A 16732-nucleotide genomic window follows, 5' to 3' on the forward strand; every position below is an offset into this window, starting at 1 on the left:
GACTTTTCTCATTTTATGTTTTGCTGTTCAGCTCTCCAGAGTGGTTAGACCAGGATCACAGTATAGGTGGTTTCACGTGTTTTCATCGCAGACTTTTCAGACGTTATCATTTTACCAATGGTGTTTTCTCTGCTGCCATTTCGGATGCGTTGGCTTTTAAATGGGGAGTTCCCCCTAATCTCCCTCTAATTCACCCCGCCATGTCACCCTTTCACCCACCAACCCCAATCCCTTGTCCCAAATACACAACACATTTATTTATGTTAAACAAATATGCGGCCAAAACGGCTGCTGTGAAAACACCACTGGCAAAATGGCAACATTTGAAAGTGCTGCGACGAAAGCTCAGTATACAGTACAGGTAAGTGGGTAAGTGGATAAGTGAATGGCAAGGCGAATGGACTTAGTCCATGTGGTCTATATTAGTGCATGCTGGTCTCTTCTTCTAGAGCCCTTAAATACTAACATTCTGTTTCAATGGTGAATTACGTGCTGTATTTGTATACAATGTCAGTGAATGTTTTTACATTGAGGAAGTAAGGGTAGCATGACTTATGCTTTCAATGATGAATACGTTATTCAAAATAATACTGATGAAATATGTAGGATAACGCTGTTCCAACAAGAGTACACGAGAATCTTAAAAAAGGTCCATTCAACCTTGTTAGTTTGTCTTCTTTTGTTCCTATGCTGTGCTGTGGCTTGTGAAATCCTTCTGAGGGGGTGATTTTGTAAGTGTCTACGTGGAGGAAGAATTTCCTAAAAAGTTAATGTGCTAATATTCTACTTCTATTTCTAGGAAATAAAACTTTGATTAAACGTCCACACATCTTTGTTGAATAGGTTTCAAAAATGTGTCCCATAACACCCCAGTCTCACAGGTGCATACCCAAGTAGCAAAAGTGGATGGTCGTGCCAACCTCCTCGTCATCATCTGAGTCTGCAGCAACAGGAACATGTTCCAAGCCTCCCAGATGGGCCTGAACCAAATCACCATCATCTGGAATAGTATGTGTGAAATATGGTTCTATGTTGAAACATCAACGTTTTTTCTGCAAGGTCGAAACCCTGGAATGTAAAACAAGTATTATTTTCTATTATAAATGTGTGTACCCACTGCACCCACTCGCATTCCACCACTAACATCCATAAGCCAACCCAACACCCCCTTTCTATTTTTTTAACCAAATTCGTTGTTTTACCTTTGTGGTTTTCAACCTCACAGTAATGGTCTCCGATGTCTTATAGTGATCCCTGGAATATCTGGCATGCTAATTGATCTTTAGCATAGGTAGAATTTTAAAAAACTTTGACAAACAGGCTTGCTTTTTAAGTCTCTGAGTATCGGCCCCTTAAGCACTAAAAAGTTGGCTCCCACAGCAGAAACACTTCATATTTGATTATCAACGTCAGAGCAATGAAGCGTGGGTATCAATTGCAGGTGGTAACCAAATAGAGGCAGCTTTAATCATTGTCTTATCAGCAAAGAAACACTGCATCCACTGTCTAACTGGAACTGACCACACTAACCTAACCCACCATCCAGATCCCTCACCTTCGTAGATCACTGATCCTGTGATAGAACCGAAACCTAGGAACATTCACACACCAAAGGCCTTTGCACGCATATCCTACTTCTGGCTAGGAACAAACAATTATTTAATTCGTTCATAGTCCATTTTCAATGTAGATTTCCAGTTCTGGTGTTAAATGATGACTTCCAGTATGGTGAATCCTGCCAAGCGGTCACTTAAGTCATTTATGAGTAATTCCATTGTTCTTTCTAGTTCTTAAAAGTCTGGTTAGTCAAGTGGGTACCAACAACCTCGGAACACAATTCTTGCTGAACAAATACTTTTCAGTCCATGACAGGGCACATGTACCAAAGTTCATTGGAAGACCAGCAATGACAAAGTCAAATGTAATAGGTTTTCAACAAAGTCCACAAAAAAAAGAGAAATTCTAGGAGGTAGTGGGGTATTGAGTTAATGAGGGTGTTTTCAGTATTTGTTATATTCATGAGTTTGTATTTTGTATGGATCATTTTGCATTGTTTACTTTTTTCTTACATTTCCGCCAAAAATTCCCCCTCTTTTGCACTTTAGTGCAACAAAACAGGACCACAAGTACCACATCCATCTTCATTATAATCGTATTTAGCCTCTCGTCCCATTTCAAGGAAAAGGGTTTCATGGGCACCCAACGAGCAAAAAAAGGCGTTTACTTCTTATCTACATTAAATTCTAAATGTCAGTACTTCTCAGGTTGTTTACCTCTTCTAATTATTTTGGCTCATAGAACATGTCCTTATCACAGTCAAAAAATACACCTTATTATTAAGCTTTCCACAAGGTGTGGGGGTACTAATTGTTATGCAATTTCTTCTAGCTCCGTACCTACAACTGCAAGTGATTTATCCTGCTCGAAATAACACAGAACATTATCAAATTCATAGTAGTGGTAGTGTTCTTTTCCTAAAAAGTTCAGTAAAATAACATAACATTTCAGAAACGGTGCAGAGAGTGACTGTTTATTATGCGATCTGGAAAACAATTGTCTCTTTATTAAAGACTAGCAGGTGTACCCGTGCTTTACACGTTAATTCGCACTTCAGTCCTAGTTTGAAGTTTTACTAGTCTTTCCTGTAGGAACTATTGTTTTTTTTTCCAACTGTGGAGCAAGCCACATTAAGCTGACTATGAGTAAAGCATGAATCCCATAAATAGGTTCCAGTTACTTTGAGTTGGAGTGTTGAGATTGCATAGCAACATTAATGGTGTGCCGAGGTAGCAGCAACCTCAGCGTAAGTGCTGTGCGTGTGCAGCTGAAGCATGTAAGCTTTGTACTGTTGAGATGGCATAAATTCATGAACTCTGTGGGAAATGACGTTTCTGTAATTGTTATGAGAGATTTGCCATGATGTGATGGACAACGTCATTATGGACACTATTGACGAGACATGCGCAGTTTCATGTCACCCGCATTACTACAAAAGCACTGTATTGTGTCATCTGCATGACATGCTAGTGTCAGCTAGAACGCTGATAGTGCGGAAAGTTTAGGAATAATGTACTGCTAAAGTTTTCATGAACTGCTGAACTTTAGGAACAATTAACGTAGAACTATAGCAGATCTATGGCACAAAGTGACAGGGGTAAACATTTCAGACTGCTTAAAAAATGAGTAAATCCGAAAAGGTATATTTTATATGTGCTGCACTGTCTACATCATGAAACCTACACACATGCCAGATTTTAGAGTTGTAGCATGTTGGGAAGCATGCTGAACATTTGGAACAGACACACACATTTATCCAAGCATTGCAGACCGCTTACAAAATAATAGAAAAATGTATATTTTATACTTTTTGCATTGTCTACACTATGGAACCTACCCACATGCCAAATTCCAGGTTTGTAGCATGTTGGGAAGTATGCTGAACATTTTGAACAGACACAACTACAAAACCAAGCACGACAGACCACTTAAAAACATGCTTCAATAAAAAATGGATATGTTATACATTTTACATTGTCTACACCATGGAACCTACCCACATGCCTAATTTCTAGTTTGTAGCAATTCTGCGGATTATCTAGATTAAGACTTCTTTTGTTTCTTTTGTAATAGTACTGAGAGTTCTGATAACGTGAAGCTCACCTCTATTAGCATCTGTGCTGGTGAGCTGTGCCCTAGAAATACACCCTGTAGCTCATTCTAGATAACACAAGCAATAACCAACAGATTGGTCGTTCTACACACTACACGCTGCAATGGCTGTGTTTGCTCCATCTCATGTCCAACCCAAGAGCTCCCACGTTCCAGTTCTAGAGAGTAATACTTCTCTTTGTTTCTCCAGGTGGAGAGTAGATGCCTTCGTGCAATTTGGAAACTGAGCAGTGTTTTTGAAAGCAGACAAAGGCATAGGAAAGATACCAATGATGCATTCACAATGGCATACCTATACCCCAACCTATCTGTCTCTCTAACAGGATTGGACCTTAGAGTTTGTGGGATTAATTTGGTAACATATTGAATTTCATAGCTGTAAGTGACATGTGATTCCAATGGTTGAATAATGGAGAAAGTATGGTTTTCTTTACCTTAGTGTGTTTACAAACACATGCAAAATATTGAAACATAATATATTAGTAACTGTAACATTGAGTAGTGATGGATAAGTGATTGAAAAGCAATATATATCCTTAGCAGGATCTGAAGCAGCACCAGCTTCTAAATTCACTATACTCACACCACATCTTCCTGTTACTGCCAGCCTCTGCACTCCCTTTGGGATATTGACATGTGTATATAAAATGGGATCATCTCATTGGTACTTAGAAGCATTCCAAATGGCAATGTTTAATCTACCATCATTAGACCATGACACATCCCTCTCCATGTCCCAGATGTCTGTCATCTACAAAATACTGAGTAAGGAAACAACTGAAAGGAATGTCAGAAAAATGCAAGATGTCAGGCCATGCCATCTCATTTGGGGCTGCAGTGGTAGGAGGTAACAGGTCTTAGTGCCTGTGCCCCTACTGCCAGTGACCTTTAGCAATCCTCATCAGAGATCCAATTTATGAGGGCTTCACAAAGTTAGGGAATTCAACCTGGTTGAAACTCAGCATGTTTTGAAAGAATTCCCAACCTCATATCCCTTGACAGTGCCATTCTCCACCCAGGCTAACGGTCCCTTCTTGCCAAGTCATGATATACTTTCTCTTAAGCCATGGGCAGGTTTCACCTCAGAAGTAATAATCAACTTTGAGAGATTCCATGTTCTGCCAGGTCTGTGTCTGGTTGGCACTGCATTATACTGCTTAGAGAGAAGAACATCATTCTGGGTTATAAACAGATTACTGAACCCCAGAACTGTTTAGGCCCAATTAACTTTGAGTTTCATTTTCAGGTGGCACACTTCATTTACTGTGGTAAGTGTGCACCCAAATGGGGACCCCCTAGGTTCACAGCTGGCCCAGTAGTAAGGATTACTTGGTAAGTTCTTCTCCATCTTGGTGACAAGGCTGATTTTGTCTGAAAACACTTCACTATCATGTAAATGCCCTGCTGAAGACAATGGCAGGCTTCTGCTGCTTCCCATGGCAGGAATTCCTTCACCTATACATGATTGGATGTGTTATTGATAGATCAGCAAGGAATATCCAGGCTTAGTACCAGCAAAGATGAAAACTGCTAGTCACAAGGTCAAAGTTATAAGTATAACTTTAATTCTGTACAAATACACATATGAAAGCAGAGAACTATCTGGCTTTCAAGCGCCTCACAGTGTGTACCAGCAGACACCGTGAGGGGAGAGAGTACTGGAAATTACAAAACTCACAGTATTTATATTTTCTTTCCAAAGCTCGGTTACATTGTCCATTGTTCAAGTCACACAGTTGCTAGAGTTCATGCCCAGTTCACACAACAAATGCAGCATTGTTGTTTCCAGGTTTACGACACAATCCTTAACACACGAAATACAATGATGACATGCCCACTCACCAAATGTCCTGGAAGGGATACACTCTTCTACTCCTGGCTGTTGCTTGCATTGTGTCTTGTTGCGAGTTGAGGAGAAGTCCATCCTATTTTGCTCTGTGAGAACGTTGCCTTCTGAACTACATTTGTGGATACCATCAAGTCCGCTTTCTATTCCTACTGAATTTCTCAAGTTTCCCTACATAAACACTGGGCATGCGCAGAGCGCTGCGCTGTGTGTTCACAGTGTGTCTTGTGTCCTGTGACTGGTGAGCGGGCGTGGGGGCATTGCTTATCTAAGCAGGTAAGCCTTGACTTCTCTGTTCTCGGAATAAACTGCTTCTATTGTAAGTTTCTTACTTCTACTGGACTTTTCTGCTGAATACTCGGTGTTGGAAAAACTGTTTCCTTCCTCCTTCATATGATACTGATGTGATTCATGCAATATTTTTTTTAAATGGATGTAACTGTGGGGCCTGACCCTTTCAGCAGCCGTCCATGCTTTACCCAAAGAAGCACTACTACTGGTAATCCATAGGTGTGTTTCTAACTGTGGGATAAGTCTCTTCTGGAAGCGGTTGCAGCTGTGGGGCTGGTCCCTTTGAGCAGACACCCTTTTTTCATTCATTTGTCTTTGCTGAATGAATTTAAAGATATAAGGTTCGACTGGAACTGTGGTGCTTCCCCCATTGACCAGCTCATTATTGCTCCTAACTGTTTTTGTTGTCTGGAACTAAACGATCTGCATGAAGGAGTCCAATGTGATGAATATGGTCTCTACAATCCCCACTGCAAATTAACAGTCTTGAACTTCAGCTGCAAACTTGTGTTGCTACTGTGATTAATTGACCTTTTGCTGCACGATTGGATTTGATTTCAAGAGAGTTGTTTTTTCTTGTTTTTTATTTCTCTGTACCTTGTGTTGCCATTGACATTTCTTGATACTTTACAGTGTTGCGCAGGACTGGATAGGAGTTGCCAACGTGTATTGGCCCATGTCTATGTCTGCCTATACTCTTCAATCAGGCATGCCTAATACTCTTAAAATAACAAGCACCTCCCTAGTGCTAAAATCGACACCGATTCGATCTTCACCGGCAAATGTCCTAAAAAGGAAAATATTGAATCAGCCTTTGGTTAACCTTGAAAAGAAAATGTGTGCAGGGGAAATCTGTGAATTTTGTAAACCTGCAACTAATATGTCCCCGGCCATTACGGATCCAAGTGCTCAATTAACGAGCAGCATACCATTAATGCCTGCTGACAATATAAAATCACTTCACGTTTCTATCACTGACAACAATTGATCTCAGCTGAGGGGGCTTCGATGCCAATACCATCTCTGCCAACTGAGGTAGTTAAATCAACTCCATCACCCAATCGATTATCACAAGCCATTGTAACTTCAAAGTCATCCATGGGGGAAGCTCTGTCGCCCCATCCTCACCTGGCTTCTGTGTAACGCCCACCTGGTCCCCACGGGGGCGCTGATCTAGTCTGGATTACTGCAGCCTCTTCTAGCGTGATGCGCAGGACCCGGTACACCGATTGGACAGGATCTCCAAATCGTGCTTCCTTGGCCCGTAGGAAAATCCTTCTGCAGATGAGAAAGGGGATTAACAGTCTGCAGAATGGTGTGCTAGCTCCCCCCTTCCCCTCTCCGTTCCTCTCTATTCCTCCAAACCCGGTTTAAGCTCACCTTATGGTTTGGGAGGTTGAACTCTCCATCCTGCTTCTGGTGCAGGGGCGCGCATTCGTCCAGTTACTTCACTGGTTTTCAGAATGGCGCTGGCAAAATCCACTTGACTTTCCTGAGCGATGCGCCGTAAGTATGAAAGTTCAAAGTTCAAGTGAGGCCCCCTTTATGCTGTCTTTCTCACCTGTGATCTGTCCTTTATTTCAGGTGCAGAACGAAGGCGATGCGTCGAGGGGTTAACCTGCCGAGGTGAGTAGTAATGAAGGCGATCCCTCTAGATGTCCTTATCATTCCTCTGAAATGTCTCTAGTCCTTTCCCCATAGGGGCTGGAGTACGGTACCTGCCAACGGGGCGGCGCCGACCCGAAATGTGGAAGAAAAGCTGGTAAGTATTATGGCTGTTAATCAGGCTTTCCTTCTGTGTGTCCTTCTGCTCACCTTTTGTTTCTTCCTCTCTCCCCTAGGTGCAGAGATGTTGCGTCCGATGCTGACAGCCGTGATGGAGCCGGGAGATGTCTCGAGGACAGGACAGGTGAGTGAAGCGTGGCGCTGCAGCGAGCAATGCGATGCTTTTAAATTGAAGTCTTCCTTCAGGGATGCTGGCGAGAAGATTCCGGATGCAGGTAAGAAGTTTGAAATAATCCTTGGTTTTCACCTTTCTCTTCTCTTCCTTCCTTGCAGGTCTTCCAGGTTCAAGATGGGCGTGGCTGTAGTCCAGGAGCAGGAGCAGACACGGTGAGCGTTAAGCTGCAGGAAGCAGAACAACGCGAAGCATGAGCTGCTGTCTGGGCGTGGCTTAAATAGCCTCCAAAGAAGTCCCAGGTATGTATCCTTCTCCAACTAGGTATGTATCCTTCCCTGGCCACGCCCGAGTGAAAAAATAGTCCCTATGAAAAAATAGTCCCTTTCAGGTCTCAGGGAGGCCTGAAGCGTGCAGCATGGTCTGCATCAGGTAAGTGCACAAAACACCTCCCTTTATGAGCCTGGCGCCTATGGTGCCAGGACTGATGTCCAACATGAGCCTGGCACCAAAGGTGCCAGGACTGAGTCCAAAGAGTCCCTATAAGGGGCCGCTGGGCTTTTACCCGAGGGCATGATGCCTGCTTCCGGGGGTGCTGGGCCTGGCCTGATGCTCCGGGGGTAGGCATCATCACAGCACTCCCCCCCAAAGCCCCTCCCAAGGTCGTTCCTTCTGGAGGTTTCGGTTTGTTTGGGAAATTCCGATGGAACCTTTTTACCAGCCGAGGTGCAGGTACGTGATCACTGGGTTCCCAAGACCTTTCCTGAGGCCCTTACCCTTTCCAATCAATTAGATAGAAAACCTTTGATTTTAATATTTTGGAATCCAAAATGTTCTTTACTTCGAGTTCTGGCTCTCCATCTATCAGGATTGGGTCTGGTGGCTTTATTAATCTGGTTCCTTGTTGTACTGGTTTCAAAGGCGACACATGAAAAACGGGGTGAATCCGCATGTTGGCTGGTAGATCGAGCTTGACTGCTACTGGGTTAATTATAGCTTTGATTGAGTAAGGGCCTAAATACCTTGGATTAAAAGTTCGAGGTCCCTTGAGCGATAAGTGTTTGGTAGCCAACCATACTTGATCCCCAATTTGGTACGGAGGCGCCTCCTTTCGATATAGATCCGCATTCTTTTTGTATTTCTCTTTCGCATGTTGCAAATGTGCAGTTGCTTCCTTGAAGGCTTGAGTTATCGTAGAATGCAAATGATCCACTGCGGGCATTTCAAGACTCGAAGGTGAGTCCAAGTCTGAAGTACGAGGGTGATGTCCATATAGGGTAAAAAAGGGGCTTTGACCCGTTCCAGAGTGTATCGAGTTATTATAAGCATATTCAGCCACCCACAGAATATCCTTCCAATTACCCTCTGATTGGTGCAACATACATCGTAGAAATTGTTCAAGGGTCTGGTTCGTTCTCTCCGTCTGACCATCGGTCTGTGGGTGGTGGCTGGTCGAGAGTCTTACGTCGATTTGTGCCAGCTGACAACACTTTTTCCAAAAATGAGAAATAAACTGGCTTCCCCGATCGGAGACTAGTATGGACGGGAATCCATGCAAACGGATGATATTCTCGAGGAATTCCTTGGCAAGAACAAAGGCTGAAGGTAAACCTTTCAACGGAATAAAGTGGGCCATTTTGGAAAATAAATCCACCACGACCAGAATAGTATTGTAACCATTACAAGAGGGCAGGTCCGTGATAAAATCTAGTGACAGGGTGTGCCAAGGTGCTGGTGGAATGTCTAAGGGCTGAAGAAGACCGGCGGGTCTTGTCTTTTGACCTTTGTTTTGGGCACAAACTCCACAGGACATCACAAAAGATTTAATATCCTTTCGCCAGGAAGGCCACCAGAATTGTCGTCTAACCTTTTCCTCAGTTTTGGCAATGCCAGGATGTCCTTCCATCAGGGTGTCATGATGACGGGAAATAACCAGTTCTTGCAATTCCTTTTCTGGCAAAAATAAGCGTCCTTGAAAGTAAGGTAAGCCATCCTTGACTGAAAAGTTAGACCCCTTTTTGATCCAATCCATCAAGGCTGAAGAGTCCAGGACTTGTTTTACTCGTGCTTGAATGTCTTCAAGGGTTTGTAAAGTGGTTATTCCCAAAATTCTTTGTTCGGGAATTATCGGCACAGGTTCTGAGTTTGTGTCCATTTCTTCCATTCCAATTCGGGATAGAGCGTCCGCCTTACCATTTTTAGAACCGGGGCGGTAGGTGATTACAAAATCGAACTCAGCAAAGAACAAAGCCCATCGGAGCTGTCGAGACGATTGGGCCTTGGAAGTTTTTAAATATTGTAAATTTCGGTGATCAGTGATCACGGTGATGGTATGCCAGGCGCCGAGGAGATAATGCCGCCAAGCCTTAAAGGCGGACTTAATGGCTAATAGTTCCTTATCGGTAATCGCATAATTTATCTCCGGCGGTGAGAACTTTCTGGACCAAAATGCTACGGGGTGCAGTTGGTTGGTTTGTCTCTCTGAGACAGGACAGCTCCCATGGCTAAGCTGGACGCGTCGGTTTTGACTATATATGGGAGATCAGGACGCGTGTGCTTCAAAATAGGTGCGGACGTGAACTTAGCTTTCAACTCCTGAAAGGCCTGTTCGGCTTCCTCGGTACATTCAAAACGTTTATTTTTTCGCAAGAGTGCAGTGATGGGTTGCACCACACGTGAAAACTCCGGGATAAACCTGCGATAAAAGTTGGCAAAACCAAGCATGCTTTGGACACCTTTCACTGAACTAAGTGATGGCAATTTGAGGATGGCATCCACTTTCCGTGAATCCATTCAGACTCCTTTAGGTGTCAGGATGAATCCGAGAAACTCAACCTCGGTGGTATGGAAAACACATTTTTCCAGCTTGGCAAACAGTTTGTGCTGGTGCAGTTTCTCTAGGACGGCCCTGACATGTTTTCTGTGATCAGATTCCGAAGAGGAGTACACAAGAATGTCATCGATATACACGATAACACAGACATCCATGAGTTCCTGAAGGACATCATTCATGAAGAATTGGAAGGCAGCCGGCGCGTTGCACAACCCGAAAGGCATCACCTGGTATTCGAATAGTCCATATTTTGTACGGAAGGCCGTTTTCCATTCGTCGCCTTCTTTTACTCGTACCAGATGATAACCCCCCCGGAGATCTAACTTGGTGTATACGCAAGCATCCTTCACCTGGTCAAGGAGTTCAGGGATCAGAGGCAGAGGGTAACGATTTTTAACAGTTATCTGGTTCAATGCGCGGTAATCGATACAAGTCCTAAGGTCGCCCTCTTTTTTAGGCACGAAGAACAAAGCTGAAGATGCCGGGGACTTTGATGGGCGAATGAAACCATTGGCGAGGTATTGATCTAAATATTGTCTCAAATGCAGATTCTCAGGTTCAGTAAGGGCATAAATCCTGCTACAAGGGAGTTGTGCACCGGGCACCAGATCGATTTGGCAATCGTACGATCTGTGGGGAGGTAACGTGTTGGCCTGTTCCTTTTGGAAGACGTCCTGAAAGTCTTGGTACTCTGGAGGTAGTTGCACGGGGACATAGGTTACTGATGCTAGATTAATCTTTGGATTTTCTGGGTAGCAGGTTTGTGCACAATCCGGGAAGGTTATTCTCTTCGCTCGCCAATCAATTCGAGGATTATGTGTCTCTAACCAAGGGACTCCGAGAATAAGCTGAAACTGTGGAGCCTTGATCACATCAAACACAACTGCCTCCCGATGGCCATCCGGACCTACAAGTGTCACCTCAGCTGTGGAATGTGTAACCGGTCCAGAGGCAATTTTGGTTCCATCTACAGTGGTGATGACATCTTTGCTGGTTTTAGGACTCAGAGGGAGGTTTATCCTAGAGACCAAATTCTCGATCCACATAGTTTCCTATAGCCCCGGTATCGATGTATGCCTTTATAGCATGCAACCGTTTTGGCTGTTCCGGATCTATGAGGACCATTGGCACAATGAAATGCAAGGTCTGAGAGTTAGTTTTCAAGCTCGGCAAGCGGACCCCTACGCTTGCCGGGCGTGGTCGTTTCCCGATACAGAGTTTCCATGGATTTTATCAGCGGCTCCTACCACCTTCTTGGGCGGCTTAACCGGGCAATATCGTAGAAAGTGTCCTGAGGACCCACAATAAAGGCATAATTGCATCTGTCGTCTTCTTTCCCGTTCTTTTTGAGTTAGGGGTCCTTTAACTCCTCCGATTTGCATAGGCTCCGAGGCATCAGCCCCCTTAGGGTTAGCGTGGGTTTTGGCCCACACCCGGGTTTCAAACTTGGACCAATCTGCTTTTCTGTTTTGCAGCCTGTGATCCAACTGGACCACTAAGTCTATATATTCAGTGCATTCTTGGGGCGGATTTACAACTTGTGCCAGGACATTTTTGAGTTCTCCGCGTAGACCTTGATAGAATAACGTGATTCTTTTATCCTCTGGCCAACCAGTTTCCACAATTAGTCTATTGAAGGTTGCAATGTAGGATAGAAGGTCTTGATTGCCCTGTCGCAGAAATAGAAGTTTGTCATCGAGAACCTGTCCATGGGAATGTCGAGCAAATAACCTTTCCATGCTTGTTTGAAATCCTTGAAAATCACGAAGAATCGGGTCATCTTGAGTTACCAGTGGGACTGACCAATCGGCAGCACAGCCGCTGAGATACGACAACACAAAAGCTACCTTTGTCTGATCATTAGGGAAGGCCCCGGGTCTGCATAGGAAGTGCAAACAACACTGATTCATGAATACGGTGAATCGTCTGGGGTCCCCAGCAAAGCGTTCGGGTGGGGCCAGCGGCATGTTTGCAGGTAGATTAATCAGCACAGGGTTACTGGAAACCATAGGAGTGGGGTTCCCCCTGGAACCGGGTAAAGGAGTTTGTCCAGCTTGACCTTGCAAAAGCTGTCTAGCCAGGTCATCAGTCCTTTCCCTTGTTACAATCACTTCTCTTCTGAGGGCATTAGTCTCTTGACGAGCGGCATGTACCTCAGCCCGTAATTCCCCCAGTAGTTGGGCCAGTTGGTCAGTCTCAGAAGTTTCCATAGCGCCTGGGTGGGAATTTGTAGGGAGGCTTCGCGTTCTGTAACGCCCACCTGGTTCCCACGGGGGCGCTGAACTAGTCTGGATTACTGCGGCCTCTTCTAGCGTGATGCGCAGGACCCGGTACACCGATTGGACAGGACCTCCAAATCGTGCTTCCTTGGCCCGTAGGAATATCCTTCTGCAGATGAGAAAGGGGATTAACAGTCTGCAGAATGGTGTGCTAGCTCCCCCCTTCCCCCCTCCGTTCCTCTCTATTCCTCCAAACCCGGTTTAAGCTCACCTTATGGTTTGGGAGGTTGAACTCTCCATCCTACTTCTGGTGCAGGGGCGCGCATTCGTCCAGTTACTTCACTGGTTTTCAGAATGGCGCTGGCAAAATCCACTTGACTTTCCTGAGCGATGCGCCGTAAGTATGAAAGTTCAAAGTTCAAGTGAGGCCCCCTTTATGCTGTCTTTCTCACTTGTGATCTGTCCTTTATTTCAGGTGCAGAACGAAGGCGATGCGTCGAGGGGTTAACCTGCCGAGGTGAGTAGTAATGAGGGCGATCCCTCTAGATGTCCTTATCATTACTCTGAAATGTCTCTAGTCCTTTCCCCATAGGGGCCGGGGTACGGTACCTGCCAACGGGGCGGCGCCGACCCGAAATGTGGAAGAAAAGCCGGTAAGTATTATGGCTGTTAATCAGGCTTTCCTTCTGTGTGTCCTTCTGCTCACCTTTTGTTTCTTCCTCTCTCCCCTAGGTGCAGAGATGTGGCGTCCGACGCTGACTGCCGCGATGGAGCCGGGAGATGTCTCGAGGACAGGACAGGTGAGTGAAGCGTGGCGCTGCAGCGAGCAACGCGATGCTTTTAAATTGAAGTCTTCCTTCAGGGATGCTGGCGAGAAGATTCCGGATGCAGGTAAGAAGTTTGAAATAATCCTTGGTTTTCACCTTTCTCTTCTCTTCCTTCCTTGCAGGTCTTCCAGGTTCAAGACGGGCGTGGCTGTAGTCCAGGAGCAGGAGCAGACACAGTGAGCGTTAAGCTCCAGGAAGCAGAACAACGCGAAGCATGAGCTGCTGTCTGGGCGTGGCTTAAATAGCCTCCAAAGAAGTCCCAGGTATGTTTCCTTCCCCAACTAGGTATGTATCCTTCCCTGGCCACGCCCGAGTGAAAAAATAGTCCCTATGAAAAAATAGTGCCTTTCAGGTCTCAGGGAGGCCTGAAGCGTGCAGCATGGTCTGCATCAGGTAAGTGCACAAAACACCTCCCTTTATGAGCCTGGCACCTATGGCGCCAGGACTGATGTCCAACATGAGCCTGGCGCCAAAGGTGCCAGGACTGAGTCCAAAGAGTCCCTATAAGGGGCTGCTGGGCTTTTACCCGAGGGCATGATGCCTGCTTCTGGGGGTGCTGGGCCTGGCCTGATGCTCCGGGGGTAGGCATCATGACATTCTGCTCATTCCATACAGAAAATTGATGATAGTATCAATTCCGATGCAAACATTTATTTTACTGGTTCTTCTTCTTTGTCATATCCTGAGGCTAATAGTTTATATCAGTCTCCTAGTCTGTTTCCCAATTCTGTTCAGTCTATCCACTCGTTTGCAGCAAAGTCCCTGATGAAACATTCAATTCCGCAAAGCCCAAGCAAAGTGAACTTACACAAAACTTCATTAGCTGTTCCATCCCAATCTGTGTTGCTTGAAATAACACTCAGTGCGATGAACATGACCATAGTTACTTTAACTAAGTTGGTCGAGTCATTAGAATACAAATTAACTGAGCAAGCAAGACAGATAGATCAACTTGAGGAATGGTTGCGTGATTTCATTAATGATAAGAATGAAGGTGTTACAATGAATGCTCAGAAAAATGGAGTTGATCATGCATATTTGATACTTTCTTAAACTTGTACAAATCCATTAAGATCCTTTGAACCTAATAGAATTATGATGCCTGAAATTGGGAGGATAATTTGTATTGATATGTTGTGTAATGATGTGGGGGGTGAGTTGAGCCAGTAGGCTATATCTTGTTGTGAGAATTTCTGTCCCAAAGCAGATTTTATTCTTCCTGGTAGGTTTCCAACTAGTGAGGTTGAGCCAGCATCCAAGTAGGTATTGTAGCATTCAGTACTGCTGATGAGGCTGACCGGCCTTTACCTAACAGATGTATCGGAATACTTGGTACTGATGAGAGATCTGACTTGCAAGGCACTTTGAATAAAGACCAAACTAAATTGAAGGTTCCTTACAAATTGTTCAATCTTCATGCTAGTAGGGAAAAAAGTGCAGTTGTCCTTCGAACGAAGAAGAAATAAAAAAATCGAAAATGCTTGTCAAAGAGAATCAGAACCAATATTAAACAGCTAATTAAGAATCTAGTTCCCAAAGACAGGGAGCCGTCTCATGGACGGGTGGTCACCTCTCAGTTTCAGCTGATGTCTTCCGACCACAAATGAATAAAAAAAAAACTAACATAATCAGTCCCATTAAGATCATTGATGTGGAGGACTATCCTGCTTTAAATGACCTTATAGCCTCCATTTCTGAAAATAAAGTGACTGAGATGTCTGTAATTACTCCCCAAAACGATTCTGCAGACTCATGTTTGTCGACCAAAACTGCAAAGCAAGTCACCTTTACTGCGAACGAGCAGATCGGAACTCAATTTTCTGCTTTGGCTGATGCCAGAGAACAAATTGAGAGATCTATTAAACAATACACCCTACTACAGCAAACTACCTCCAAGTCTGCATTAGTTCAGCATCATGTGCTGACAAAACATGCTGACTTTGACATAAGACCTTCCACCTGTGCAGTAAGTCAATCTTCATTGGGCTTGGGCGAAACCCACATAGCTAATGGACACGGCAAAATGTATAAAGAGCTAAGGTCATACAATTATGAAGTTGAGAAAATGGCATCTCTCAATGGCGCATCCACAGTATCCTATGTAGCGGGACCTGAGGTATCAAAGAGTGATGCCTTGATTACACGCAGATGTCAACCTACTTGTCATTTAGAGACATCGAAAGACAGCCACCTAACAACATTGCAAAGCAACGGCTCCATAGTACAACCTATCATTCACACACTTGAGTCTGAATTTTGCAGCCTCCAAGTAACATGGCTCACAATTTAGTCAGCATGCATATGGAAGAACAGATTGTTAAGGCAGTTGAGAATGATCTAAAACAGAACCTCATTGCAAAATTGCCTCTTGCAAAAGTGGGCGCATCTGAAGCTTACAGTTATGTGCCTGAGACGAGGTGCAACCTTGAAGTGTCATCAAGTAAGAGATGGTTGGATGTTTATACTGAAGATCGACATCTCCTTAGTTGTTGGGCTGACAAGCTGCCCCACCAAAACCCCAAGAAAAGAAATTGGGACAGATTCCATCGTCTCATTTTGAAATGCTGACCTGGTCCCTATACAGCGTACGATCTGAATAGTACACATATTTTGGCTATATTTGAGGATGTGAGCTCTCTACAGGAGATCACATCATCAGATATAGAACAGGTTGCATTTGTCAATGACAAGTATCTTACAATAGTCCGAATCTGGTTGCAACCTAACTTAGTCATAAATGCATTCTGGCAGGCACGTAACGACAATTTTGCCCTTGGGTTTGTGCTGGCTCATGATCCTGTCATTATGGTTACTAATGGTGAACAAATTATGGGTAGACTGGCAAATCCATCTGTGCCAGAACATCAAATTGTATCTGCACATCAGAAACGTGCTTACACTGAATATGTTCCACATCCTGAGTCATGTGGAAGACTGGCTGAGCCCAAATCATAATTTACAGAGAAAACAAACTCAACCGACATTTCCCTAATTATGTGTCGGTTTTCACATCTGTTGGGGCCCAGTGTGTCCTTTCTTGCAGATCATGATATCATCATCTTGCAGGAGACCTGGCTATTGACTAAACCGATATTAGAGGATCACGCCATAATATTACACGCTGCCAAATCTTCTGTTAGAGGTCATCCT

This window comes from Ambystoma mexicanum, chromosome 9, assembly GCF_040938575.1.
Source record: "Ambystoma mexicanum isolate Mex_15411 chromosome 9, UKY_AmexF1_1, whole genome shotgun sequence".
NCBI lineage: Eukaryota > Metazoa > Chordata > Amphibia > Caudata > Ambystomatidae > Ambystoma > Ambystoma mexicanum.